At 36.7% G+C, this 12025-nt stretch overlaps 1 protein-coding gene across 7 annotated transcripts in view; it reads left to right on the top strand.

Moving 5' to 3' along the window:
- Nucleotides 1–12025, top strand: part of PDE1A (phosphodiesterase 1A) — a 390387-nt gene that overhangs the window by 1672 nt on the left and 376690 nt on the right.

Genomic DNA, 12025 nt, shown 5'->3' with positions numbered 1-12025 from the left:
CTTAGTATATTTGCAGATCTCAAATGAAAATATTAGTATATTTGCTTTTCTATAATAACAGCTGACAGAAACCTACACTATGCAAAATAGAGATTTTCTAAGATTTATATCTCTAATGCTGTATTTACACACTATTTTTAAAAATTCAGTACCTGAGTAAATTTGATGTCCCTGTTTGATATTTTTTTAAAGAAAATTACATCAAACTTTGTTTAGAGGTAAAAATTCCTTCTACTTTCCTCCATTTGATTGTATTTAATGATGTTTATGTATTTAAATATTGTTCTTTGTATATTTTCTTACTTCTTGAAGTAATACATGGATTTACAGTGCATTAGTGTAAGAGCACAATAATGCAAAGAACATATAGCAGAGAATAACTTTTAAAAAGGAAGCCATCTTTACATTATTTGGATGAGCTAGAAATCTGTTTCTAAGATCCATTGAAGATTTAGAAATTACAGCTTTTTGGTGAGGTTGTTCTCTAGGGGAACAAGTAATCCTATCAAAGCAAATAACAGCTCTCAAAATTAATTAGCATAGATGCAAATTAAACATTAGCAGTCAGCAGATGATTTGTGTTTTAGCCTAATGAGTGGATGAACATCAGTACCGGGAAAATTATGTCTCTCATTACAACCTATTTTAGATTTTCTTCTCCTTAGAAGGATGTTTTGCTTATTTTGTTTTGTTTGCATTTTTCTAGTTTCCTGTAGTTACTTGAACGTATGAAGATGTATGCTGGTGGATTTATGCATATGTCTTTAAGAAATTTGAAAAGTGATTTTGTGTTTATTTGATACTTTAGGGCAAAGTTACTGACTCACTGTATCAGTTGGTCTCAGAGATCAATCTGTCATTTTATTTCAGAAAAGGGTGATGGAGTCATTCAACAGTAGATCTTCATGAACTGATACAAGGATATGTGAAAATATGTACATGCAAAATTAATTTTGAGTTGTGTTTATTTAGAGCTACTAAATAATCATTAACCAAGTTTCTTTCTTTCTTTTAAAAATCATTATCTAACTGACTAAAATGACTGCTTTTTCATTGAATAAAGAAGAAATTGCATTTTGGTACTATCACTTTAACTTGTACTTTGACTTAGTACATTTTCAGTGTTCAAGGCTTAGAATTGTCAAAGCGAGAAACTCTAAATCTAAAATCTGCATGACTAATCACAACCAAATTGTTTAATTATGGTCTTTTGTATAGTTTGCATTCAGAGCGGTGATATGAGGGACTCCCTATTCCATTGCTGAAATTGTCTTGTCTATTTAAAATGCAATATTGATTCAAACAGAATTTTAGCTTATCAAAATTGCTAGTACTAGAATTCTACACTTAAGTTTTGGCAATTAAAATCATGCTACTCATTAAACCTATCAAACAATTGTGCAATAGTTTTCTTATTTTTGCTAAAATAGACTAAAGACCTTTAGATGTTTGTTTAGAAAGTGATTTTTAAAATCTTGTACTTTATAAATATATTGACTTATTTTGGCATAATATACTGTTTTTAATTGAGCTTCCAATATGTAAATTTTAAGGTTAAATAAAAATAGAGACAAAGTTGAAAGTAAAATAATGTTTATTCAATTATGCCTTAAATATAGAAATCATGAACCATTACAGGTAGATATTTAGAGAAAATATCTTATAGGGATTGTTATATAACATAACATTTTAGAGAGTCTTTTGAGTCCATAGAAATAATTTTTAAATTTTGGAACACATGTGGAAAACATTGGTAACTAAATTAAAATATCAATGCTTGTCTACCATTTTTGTTTTCTTTTATTGAGCTTCTTCTAAATTATCTTCATATAATATTTGACCCACCATATAAAGTTATGTGCCAAGAAATCTCTTTTTCTTTTGTGACAAGAAAGGTGAAACAGTTTCTTACTCCCATTCTGATGTAGACTTTTCTGCACTAGTCTATTAATTTTCTTCTTATATTTACAATCTTTTTATTTAGCTTTTTCCACATTCAACCACTAATTTGCTACTCAGTACAACAATTTAGATTCTACACTACAAGTCATCATCTATGATGGTGGAAATATGGGCAAATAACTATGGCATCAGGTCTTTCATAAATTAGATTTAAAAAGAATTATATACTTGGCCATAAGTTATCAATTGTTTAGGGCTGGAAAACACTTCCTATTTCTTTGCCATCTCAACACCAAATGAAATTTCTGATTCAGAAGTTTCTTATGAATTTGGGACCTAGACTTCTTCCTACATACTAAGAAAACAGCTATTGATAGTCTTTCAAAGATTGTCAGTTTCATTGATTTCCATGTGGAAAGTTGGTTTGAAGATTTTACAGTATTTCACCTATGCATTGTGTTTCTTTTCATTTGAAAGATAAATGCCTTTTTGTGTCATGTACTGTTGCTTTTTTTTCTCTTTGTATGTGGAACATACAAAGAGTTCCACAACTGTGGATTTTATTTAAAAATTAAACATATTTAAAAAACACTGGTGTTGCTCTTTCCAGTTAGTGACATTGCTATAAGAATTCAATCTAAGAGGTGGCAGCATTTTCAGAAAACTGAAAATGAGCATTTTTCAGGTAGAAAATTCAGTGAAAACGACATGAAGTTATAGGGAAAAATCTAAAACAAAGTATTATCTTACTCAGGCATTCAACAGAAGAGAAGAAAGTATGAACTGCCAGAAACCATAAACTACTGACAAAAATGTAATACTCACCACTTCATAGTACTTATTGCCCCAGTTCCTTCAGTTTTTATAAACATAGTACTAGAATCTATCACGATTTCAGTTAGAAGGTAACTTTATATCTGATCGCTAATTTTACATGTCTCGACACATACCTCCTTATCTCCCCCATCCTGACAAATGTCCAGATATTAATTTTAAGACTTGGAATTGTGAATGCAATGCTTGAAAGACGTTAAGTTATGCTTCGTTGTCTTTTTTTTCTCTGTGATTGGTAGGGTAGTGAACATGACTATCAATAGTGAAGGACAAAATGTTTAGAAGCAAAAAGTGAAGGAGAGAAGAATTAGATGGTAATCCTTTAATTCTAAGCAGCTGTTATTGTTGAAGAGGGCAGTATGTTGTGTAGTTCTCAGATGGAGTTGTCCAGGCCTTTATCACCAAGAGGATGTAGCAGAAATATACATTTAGAATAAAAATTAGCAAAAAAACATGGAAGTGACAGGAGCTATTAGCATCATATTCCCAAATTGGAACCATACTTTAGGATGAAGCTGCATTCTAGATAAGACACAAATTTGATCCTTTTACTCTCTGCTTAAACACCTTTAAAGATAACAAACAACATCATGAAGTTAACACTGAACTATCAATAACATCTAATCCTCGGGTCTCATTTAGGTTTCACCAATTATCTTGCTTTTTGTTGTTGTTAAGGTCTGAAGAGGTGGTCTCTTGCTGATATGTGAATGGATTCAGTTGCTGTTAGTTTGCTTAAAATTCTCATGTTAAATTAGATAGGCCTATAATTTTCTTGTCTTCTGAAAGTCTGTGGTTTTCATATTATTGTAATGCTTACAAAGTGTATTTTAAGGTGTTTTCTACTAGAAGATATTATATAGCATTGGTATAAGTTATTATGAAAGTATTTTGAAAAACAAACTGGTTCAGGTTTATGATTTCTTGGTGGGTAAATATTTCTATTCAAGTATATTAAAGTTTCTAATTTGTGAAGTCTAAATATCAATTAAAGTTTCTCATTTATATATCTATTGGTTTTTATCAGTTACATTGTTTTAGATAATTTTTCATTTCATATGCATTTTCAAATTTGCTTTAAATTGTTCATACACTTTGCTTAATAAATTTGTTTGCAGTGTCTTTTCTGATAAAAAAAAAAAAAAAAGCTTTGCATCCTTCACAGGGTCACTGCATACCAGTTTGATCTTTGGATTCTCCTCTGATTCCTCTCCTTCTGTGACATGCCTCCTATTCAGACCTAGAGTCACCCAAAAGAAACATTGCTTACCACCCCTTTTCCTTTGCTCATTTTCTTTTCTCTTCTGGAGGCAATTGTTCCTCCATTTTCCTTTCAGCCAGGGTTGCTCTTGTTCTATACAAAGGTTTTGGAGTTGCATAGGGAAGTTTCTGGTGGTTGCAGTGATGGCAAGGTGTTTCTGCATTTAGTGGGCAGCAGGGTCCTGGTAGGCTAAATGTCCTACAGAGCTCAGGGCATTTCCTTATCAGGAGGAGTTGTCCCACTCAAAATTCTGATAGATATCCTATTAAAAAATGCGCAAAGATTGCTGCTTAAATTTCACTTGCAAAGGAAATTCTTCCTGACCTTCCAGACTAGATTAGTTTTTTATTTTCAGCTCATAAATAACCCGAATTTCTCTTCTCGTAACAAAATCCACCTTCCCTATTCAACCACAGCTTTTGAGTGCAAGAGCTATGCTCACTTCATTGGATTTGCTCTTGGATTCCAGCACATAGCACAGTACTTAGCACATAGGAGATAATGCAATTAATATTTTAAATCAATGAATGAATAAAATTCTGAATCTTATACTGGCTGTAACTAGAAAATTAGATCAGCCAGGCTGCCAAAATAGGGACTAAAACCAGGTGGGAGGATTGGAGATAGATTCACAGCTGGAATAAAAAAGGAGAAGATGGAAGGGTGTTTGCTTTATCATCTTTATCATCATATTGTTAGAATTGTGCAGATATAACATATTTGTATTCTTACTCCCCACCAGTGTTCTTAAAAACGTAAGTATCTTAAGTAGTTATGCAGCTAGTATCTGGTAGAACATGGGTTTAAACATAGATCTACCTAGCTCTAACATTATATTTATCTTGCTTCCAATACAAAAAAGATGACAGTCTCAGAATGCTTACCCAAAAGACACCGGAAAAGGACCTACAGCGGTGCTCCTTAAAATTCAATTCCCAGGCTTGGGGTAGGCAGACTTATCACCCTCCAGAAATGTCCATGTCTTAATCCCCTGAACCAAAGGATATGTTACTTTATTGGAAAAGGAGAATTAAAGGAGCAGATGGAGTTAAAATTGCTAATCAGCTGACTTTAAAATAGGGAGAGTACCCTGGATTACCCAGGTGAGCCTAATGTAATCACAAAGGTTCATCTTCCTCCCTCCCTCCCTCCCTTCCTTCCTTCCTTCCTTCCTTCCTTCCTTCCTTCCTTCCTTCCTTCCTTTCTTTCCTTCCTTCCTTTCTCTCTCTTCCTCTTTCTTTCTTCCTTTCTTTCTTTCTTTTTCTTTCTTTCTTTCTTTCTGTCTGTCTGTCCGTCTTTCTTTCTTTCTTTCTTTCTTTCTTTCTTTCTTTCTTTCTTTCTTTCCTTCTTTCTGTCCATCTTTCTTTCTTTCTTTCTCTTTCTTTCTTTCTTTCTTTCTTTCTTTCTTTTCTTTTCCTTCCTTCCTTCCTTCCTTCCTTCCTTCCTTCCTTCCTTCCTTCCTTCCTTCCTTCCTTCCTTCCTTCCTCCCTCCCTCCCTCCCTCCCTTCCCTCCTTCCCTCCCTGCCTCCCTTCCCTCTTTCCCTTCTTTCTCTCTTTCTCTCTCTTTCTTTTTCAGATAGGATCTCACTCTGGTGCAGTGGTGCGATCTCTGCTCACTGCAGCCTTGACCTCCCAGGCTCAGGTGATCCTCCCACCTCAGCCTCCCAGGTAGCAAGAACTACAGGCATGTGCCACCACACCTGGCTAATTTTTTTATACTTCTAGTAGAGATGGGTTTTTGCCATGTTGCCCAGGCTGGTCTTGAATGCTTGGGCTCAAGTGATTCACTGGCCTCAGCCTCCCAAAGTGCTAGGATTGCAGGTGTGAGCCACCATGCCTGGCCAATCACAAAGGCTCGAAAAGTGGAAGAGAGAGGCAGAAGAGAAAGTAGGAGTGAGTGACAAGGATTTAACTCGTCTGTGCTACTATTGAAGATGGTGGAAGTGGGTCGCGAGCCAAGGGCAACCTCTAGAAACTTGAAAAGATGATAAAACAGATTCTGCCTAGAGCTTCTGGAAAGAATACAGTCCTGCTGATACTAGAACTCAGGGAAATTTGCACCAGATTTCTGAGCTACAGAACTGAAGATAATTCATTTATTTCAAGCCACTGAGTTTGTGGTAAATTTGTTATGGTAGCAATAAAAATCTAATACGTGCTTTCTATACCAGAAGAAGACATCAACATGACCATTCCTGTCCTCACCCAACACACACATACACACACACACAGAAACACACACACACACACACACACACACACACTCACACACACATGATCCCTAGTGGTGAAGCCCTGACTCATTCTATGGCACATTGGATTCAGATACTCTTTATTCTTAGCCATGAAACAACTCACTGTACCTCCATCTAACCCTGACTTGCATGCCCAAAACACCAGTTTCCTCACCAAACTCTGAGATGGAGGGTATTTACTGGATTCATTTCAAATGTCAAAAGAGAATGTGATCTTCCTTGGAAATTGTTGATAAGTCTGTATGTTGTTCAGTATGTGACTGTTTTGATGGATTAATCAGGCAAATCAGTTATTAAAAATCTGTCTTTTAATCATAATCATAATTTGTTTTGAAGAAAACCACTTCATCAAAACTCATTTTGATGTGTAGACATAGTCTTAATATTCAGTCCTACATAACATTATGTTATAGTTTATAGAATTAACATTATTAAGGTGGAATACCTTACAGATTAGGTGGCTTAGAAATTGAACTCTAGAGTTAATCAGATATTTTCTAATATTACAACACTATCTGCTTTTTAGCTGAGTGTCCATGGAAAAGTTATTAATTTACCCAAACTTCACTTTTCTTATTTGCAAAATCCATTAATTGAGTTGATCATTCATTTACTCATTCAATAAATATACTCTGATTGTATACTGTGTCAGGTACAATGTTAGACACAGAAGCTACTGTTCCTGTAGAGGAGACAAACAACAAAAAAGTGAATTATAAAAAGCAAGTTAATATGGAGTAAGAAGTGACCAGAAGAAAATGCACCAAATAACTTGATGTGATCAAGTTATTTTGGGAAAGTATTTTGAATATTCAGGGATGACTTCTTTTAGGTTATTTTTCAGCTGAGACATGGACAAAACTGATACCTACCTCATAAGATGCTAGGGTGAGAGGAAGTGCAAATGAATGATACCCCTAATTCCTGCCCAAGTTCAGAATTAAGAGAGAGATAGGTTTAGGAGTCCCATAGATGAAAATCGAAATATCAGCTTTATTGCAGATTAAACTTGCATGGAAGAACATGGTTTGGGTGTGCGGCTAAATAAACCAGAATTCCTTTGAATCCAACTTAACCTTCAAAACTGCAAAAATATAGAACAAAATAAACTTTCTGTTGATTCTGTTGATAGTTTCTTTTGCTGTGCAGAAGCTCTTTAGTTTAATTAGGTTCCACTTGTCTATTTGTGTTTTTGTTGCAATTGCTTTTGGAGTCTTCCTCATGAAATCTTTGCCAGGGTCTATTTCCAGAGTGGTATTTTCTAGGTTTTCTTTTACGGATTTTATAGTTTGGTTTTACATTTAAGTCTTTAATCAATCTCGAGTTGATTTTTGTATATGGTGAAAAGAAAGGGTCCAGTTTAAATATTCTGCATATGACTAGCCAGTTATCTCAGCATCGTTTATTGAATAGGGAGTCCTTTCCTCATTGTTTGTTATCGTTGACTTTGTTGGAGATCAGATGGTTATAACTTTATTTTGGGGTTCTCTATTCTGTTCCATGGGTCTATGTGTCCGTTTTTGTACCAGTGCCATGCTGTTTTGGTTATAGCTTTGCACTATAGTTTGAAGCTGGGTAGTGTGCTGCCTCTGGCTTTGTTCTTCTTGCTTAGGATTGCTTTGACTGTTCATGCTCTTTTTTGATTCAATATAAATTTTAAAATAGTGTTTTCTAATTCTGTGAAAAATTTCATTGGTAGTTTGATAGGAATAACATTGAATCTATAAATTGCTTTGGGCAGTATGGACATTTTAACAATGTTGATTCTTCCTACCCATGAGCGTGGGATGTTTTTCCATTTATTTGTGTCATCTCTGATTTCTTTAAGCAGTGTTTTGTAATTCTTGTTGTAGAAATCTTTTACTTTCCTGGTTAGTAGTATTTCTAGGTATTTTATTCTTTCTGTGGCTATTGTGAATGGGATTGCATCTCTGATTTGGCTCTCAGCTTGGATGTTACTGGTGTATAGAAATGCTGTGGGGTGTTGCAGTCTTACACTATTATTGTGTGGTTATCTAAGTCTTTTTGTAGGTCTCTAAGCACTTGTTTTATGAATCTGGATGCTCCAGCATTGGGTGCATATATTTAGAAAAGTTAAGTCTTCTTACTGAATTGAAACATTCATCATTATGTAATGCCCTTCTTTGTCCTTTTTGATCATTGTTGGCTTAATTTCTGTTTTGTCTGAATTAGAATAGCAATCTCTGCTCTTTTTTGTTTTCTGTTTGCTTGATAGATCTTACTCCATCCCTTTACTTTGAGCCTATGGTTGTCATCACATGTGAGATGAGTCTCTTGAATACAGCATACATGTTGGGCCTTGCTTCTTTATCCAACTTGCCGCTTTGTGCTTTTTAAGTGGGGTGTTTAGCCTGTTTACGTCCAAGGTTAACATCGATATGTGCAGATTTCATCCTGACATGTTAGCTGGTTGTTATATAGACTTGATTGTGTACATGCTTTATAGTGTCAATGGTCTATGTACTTAAGTGTGCTTTTGTGGTGGCTGGTAACAGTTTTTTGTTGCTATGTTTAGCACTCCCTTAAGGACCTCTTGTAAAGCAGGTATGGTGGTAACAAATTCCCTTAGCATTTGCTTGTTTGAAAAGATTTTATTTTTCCTTGTTTTATGAAGCTTAGTTTGGCTGGATATGAAATTCTTGGTTGGAATTTTTTTCCTGTAAGGATGCTGAATATAGGCCCCCAATCTCTTCTGGCTTGTAGAGTTTTTGTTGAAAGGTCTGCTATTAGCCTAAGAGAGTTCTCTTTGTAGGCAGCCTGCCCTTCTTTCTAGCTGCCTTTAATATTTTTTCTTTTACATTGACCTTTGAGAATCTGATGCTCATGTGTCTTAGGGATGGTCATCTTGTATAGTATCTCACAGGGGTTTTCTGATTTCCTGAATTTGAAGGTCAACCTCTCTAGTGAGGTTGGGAAAAATTTTGTGAGCAATATTCTCAAATATGTTTTCCAAGTTGCTTGCTCTCTCTCCCTCTCTTTCAGGGATGCCATTGAGTTATGGGTTTGGTTTCTAAATAATCTCATATTTTTTGGAGATTTTGTTCATTTTAAAATTGTTTTTTCATTATTTTTGTCTCACTGAGGTGATTCAAGGAATCGGACTTTGAGCTGTGAGATTCTTTCCTCAGCTTGGTCTATTCTGCTATTAATACTTGTGATTGTATTATGATGTTCTTGTAGTGAGTTTTTCAGCTCTATTAGAACAGTTTGGTTCTTTCTTAAAATGGCTATTTTGTCTCTCAGCTCTTGAATCATTTTAATAGATTTCTTAGATTCTTTGAATTGGGTTTCAAGTTTCTCTTGAATTGCAATAATTTTCCATGCCATCCAGATTCTGAACTCTGTGTCTGTCATTTCAACTATTTTGTCTGGTAAAAAAACATTGCTGGGTAGCTGTTATAGTCATTTGGAGGTAAAAGACACTAGATTTGTGAGTTGCCAGAGTTCTTGCATTGTTTCTTATCTGTGTAGGCTGATGTTCCTTTAATCTTTGAAGTTGCTGTCCTTTGGATGGGGCTTTTTGCTTTTATATTCTTTTATGCACTTGAGGGTTTGACTGTGGTATAAGTTGGGTTGAGTTGACTGGCTTTGTTTTTGGATTATTTCAGGGGGCCAAGTCTCAGCTCAGCACTCCTGGGCTGCATGCTCTAACACTGGGGCCTGGGACCAGGCCCATGACTTTGTTTTATGGCCCCTTGAGGTTAAGCACCTGCTGCACTGGAGGGGCTGAGGTGTTTCCAGTTCACCGGCAACAACACTCTGATGGGGAGAAACGTGCTGGAAAAAGGACTTTATTGAGGTTGTAGCAGTGGGGTTTGCATGTGCACATGTGCAATAGTGGTGGTAGGGTAGTGGTGAGGTGGTGGGCTCTGTGTGCACATTCACCAGTGACAATGGGATGGTGGTGTGAGGAGGTTTGCACACATGCACTGGCAGCAGCAGTGGTGGGATCTGCCTGTGCACTAGTGGTGGTGGGGTAGTGTGGTCCACGCATATATGTTGGGCAGCTGCAGGACACATTTGTGCACATGTGTTGGCAAGGTGGTAAGGGAAGCGGCAGATGGGTGTGCACTGGCAGGGGCCCATCTGCAGAAGCTCTCTGATGGTCAGACAGGGTCTGTTGGGGAAGGAGCTGTGGTAGTGGCCACTGGGAAGCACCCAAGTTCTGTATCTGTGGTTGCACTGCAAATGGGTGTGTCCAGGCAAGGACTCTGGGGAGAGGCTGGCAAACAGGGGGGCTCCCAGATCAGATTGGCTCTGTCTCATGGGGAAAATAGCCCTGTTCTGTCTATATTTGAGTTAACACAAGCCAAAGTCTGCTAGCATAGCATGGCAGGCCTTGGGAGATGGGCATCCCTGGCTGTGCTCCACTGTAGCTGTTCCCACACTAAACCCTCTGAGCTCTGTGCAGGCTTAAGTCCCACCCCTATCAACTCTCTAAGAAGCTCTCCCTGCCAGCCCAAAAGTCAGTATGTGTCATGGGGTCTTCTGCAGCTAGGATTCTGGAGGTCTGTGGTGAGAGTGGGCCACTCCACACCTATTTTACTCACCCTGGCCCCAGGAGCTCCTCTGGGCCAGGAATGAGTCCTGGTGCTTGGCAATCCCATGCAGCCTTCGCAGCCTTCTTTCTCTTCAGCTCAGGGTCTGTTTCCTCTGTCCACTCTCAATGCCCTTCTGAAGATCTGCTAGGAGCGTGCCGGTCTTTTTGATGGTCTGGTCTCTTGGTGAGAGAAGGTTTTCCTGGCTACATCTAGTTGACCATCTTGACTCTTTCCCTGTTGATTGATTTTTCAATTCCTCAATTTTCTTATCTGTAAATGGAAATAATATCATTACCTATCTCATAGGTGTTGAGAGAATTAATTAAATTAACACATAAATTATTTAGAAAAGTATCCAGATTCAAGAAATCCTAGCTTTTGTCAATCATTATTATTGCTAATATTAAATGCAGAAACAATTCTATATATTTTCATGTACTTTTCTTATCAGAATCAATGCACAGAGTAGGGTTGTCAAGATGCAGAAAGACAACTTTCTTTTAGCTCAATGGAAGTATTCTCACTCCCCAGGTTTCTCTTCACCAGAATGACTATATAAGGATTTGTGTTTCCCTGGAGCCAGGAACTAGGGTGTATAAGGAGAGAGACCTGAGGAGAAGTGGGCTTTGAGAGTTTCACTGATAGAAGAATTGTCTTGATGGCATCTTTAAGTCAACATCTTGAGGTAGCCTTATAGTGGATTTTAGGTCTCTATAATCATGTTTATCTCAGGGCTAGACTTATTTTCCTGAGTCACTCTGGCTTGAAAACTATTCTTTAGGCCTTTTCTTGTTATAACCTGGGCCTGGTTCACAACAGACTTGACTTCTAGGTAATTGCTGTCATGTCCCATGTCCATCCCCTTGCTGACTCATTTTAGAAAATGCGGTATTTCCAGTACGTTATCAGATTTTGTCATTTAACATGTTTCAATTAGCTAGTCAAATGTAATATGTGAGCAAGTTTGATTATCATCTGGTAAAGGACTATGCAATAGGCCTTTTGGATATGAAAGAAACTCTTAATTAACATTATTGAACAGATGATAGCGTTAAAGTCTCATGAGAATCACACTATTCCACATATCCAGTCTAAGCAAGTTTCAGGCATGAATGACTATAGTTAAGGAAGGCATAACAATGATAATAGCTCATTAGAGGCATATATATGAAATATTATGACCCTTTGGTTGGTTTCTCCTTTCAGCTACA

This window comes from Pongo abelii, chromosome 11, assembly GCF_028885655.2.
Source record: "Pongo abelii isolate AG06213 chromosome 11, NHGRI_mPonAbe1-v2.0_pri, whole genome shotgun sequence".
Classification (NCBI taxonomy): domain Eukaryota; kingdom Metazoa; phylum Chordata; class Mammalia; order Primates; family Hominidae; genus Pongo; species Pongo abelii.
This window is presented reverse-complemented; position numbering and strand designations above follow the sequence as displayed.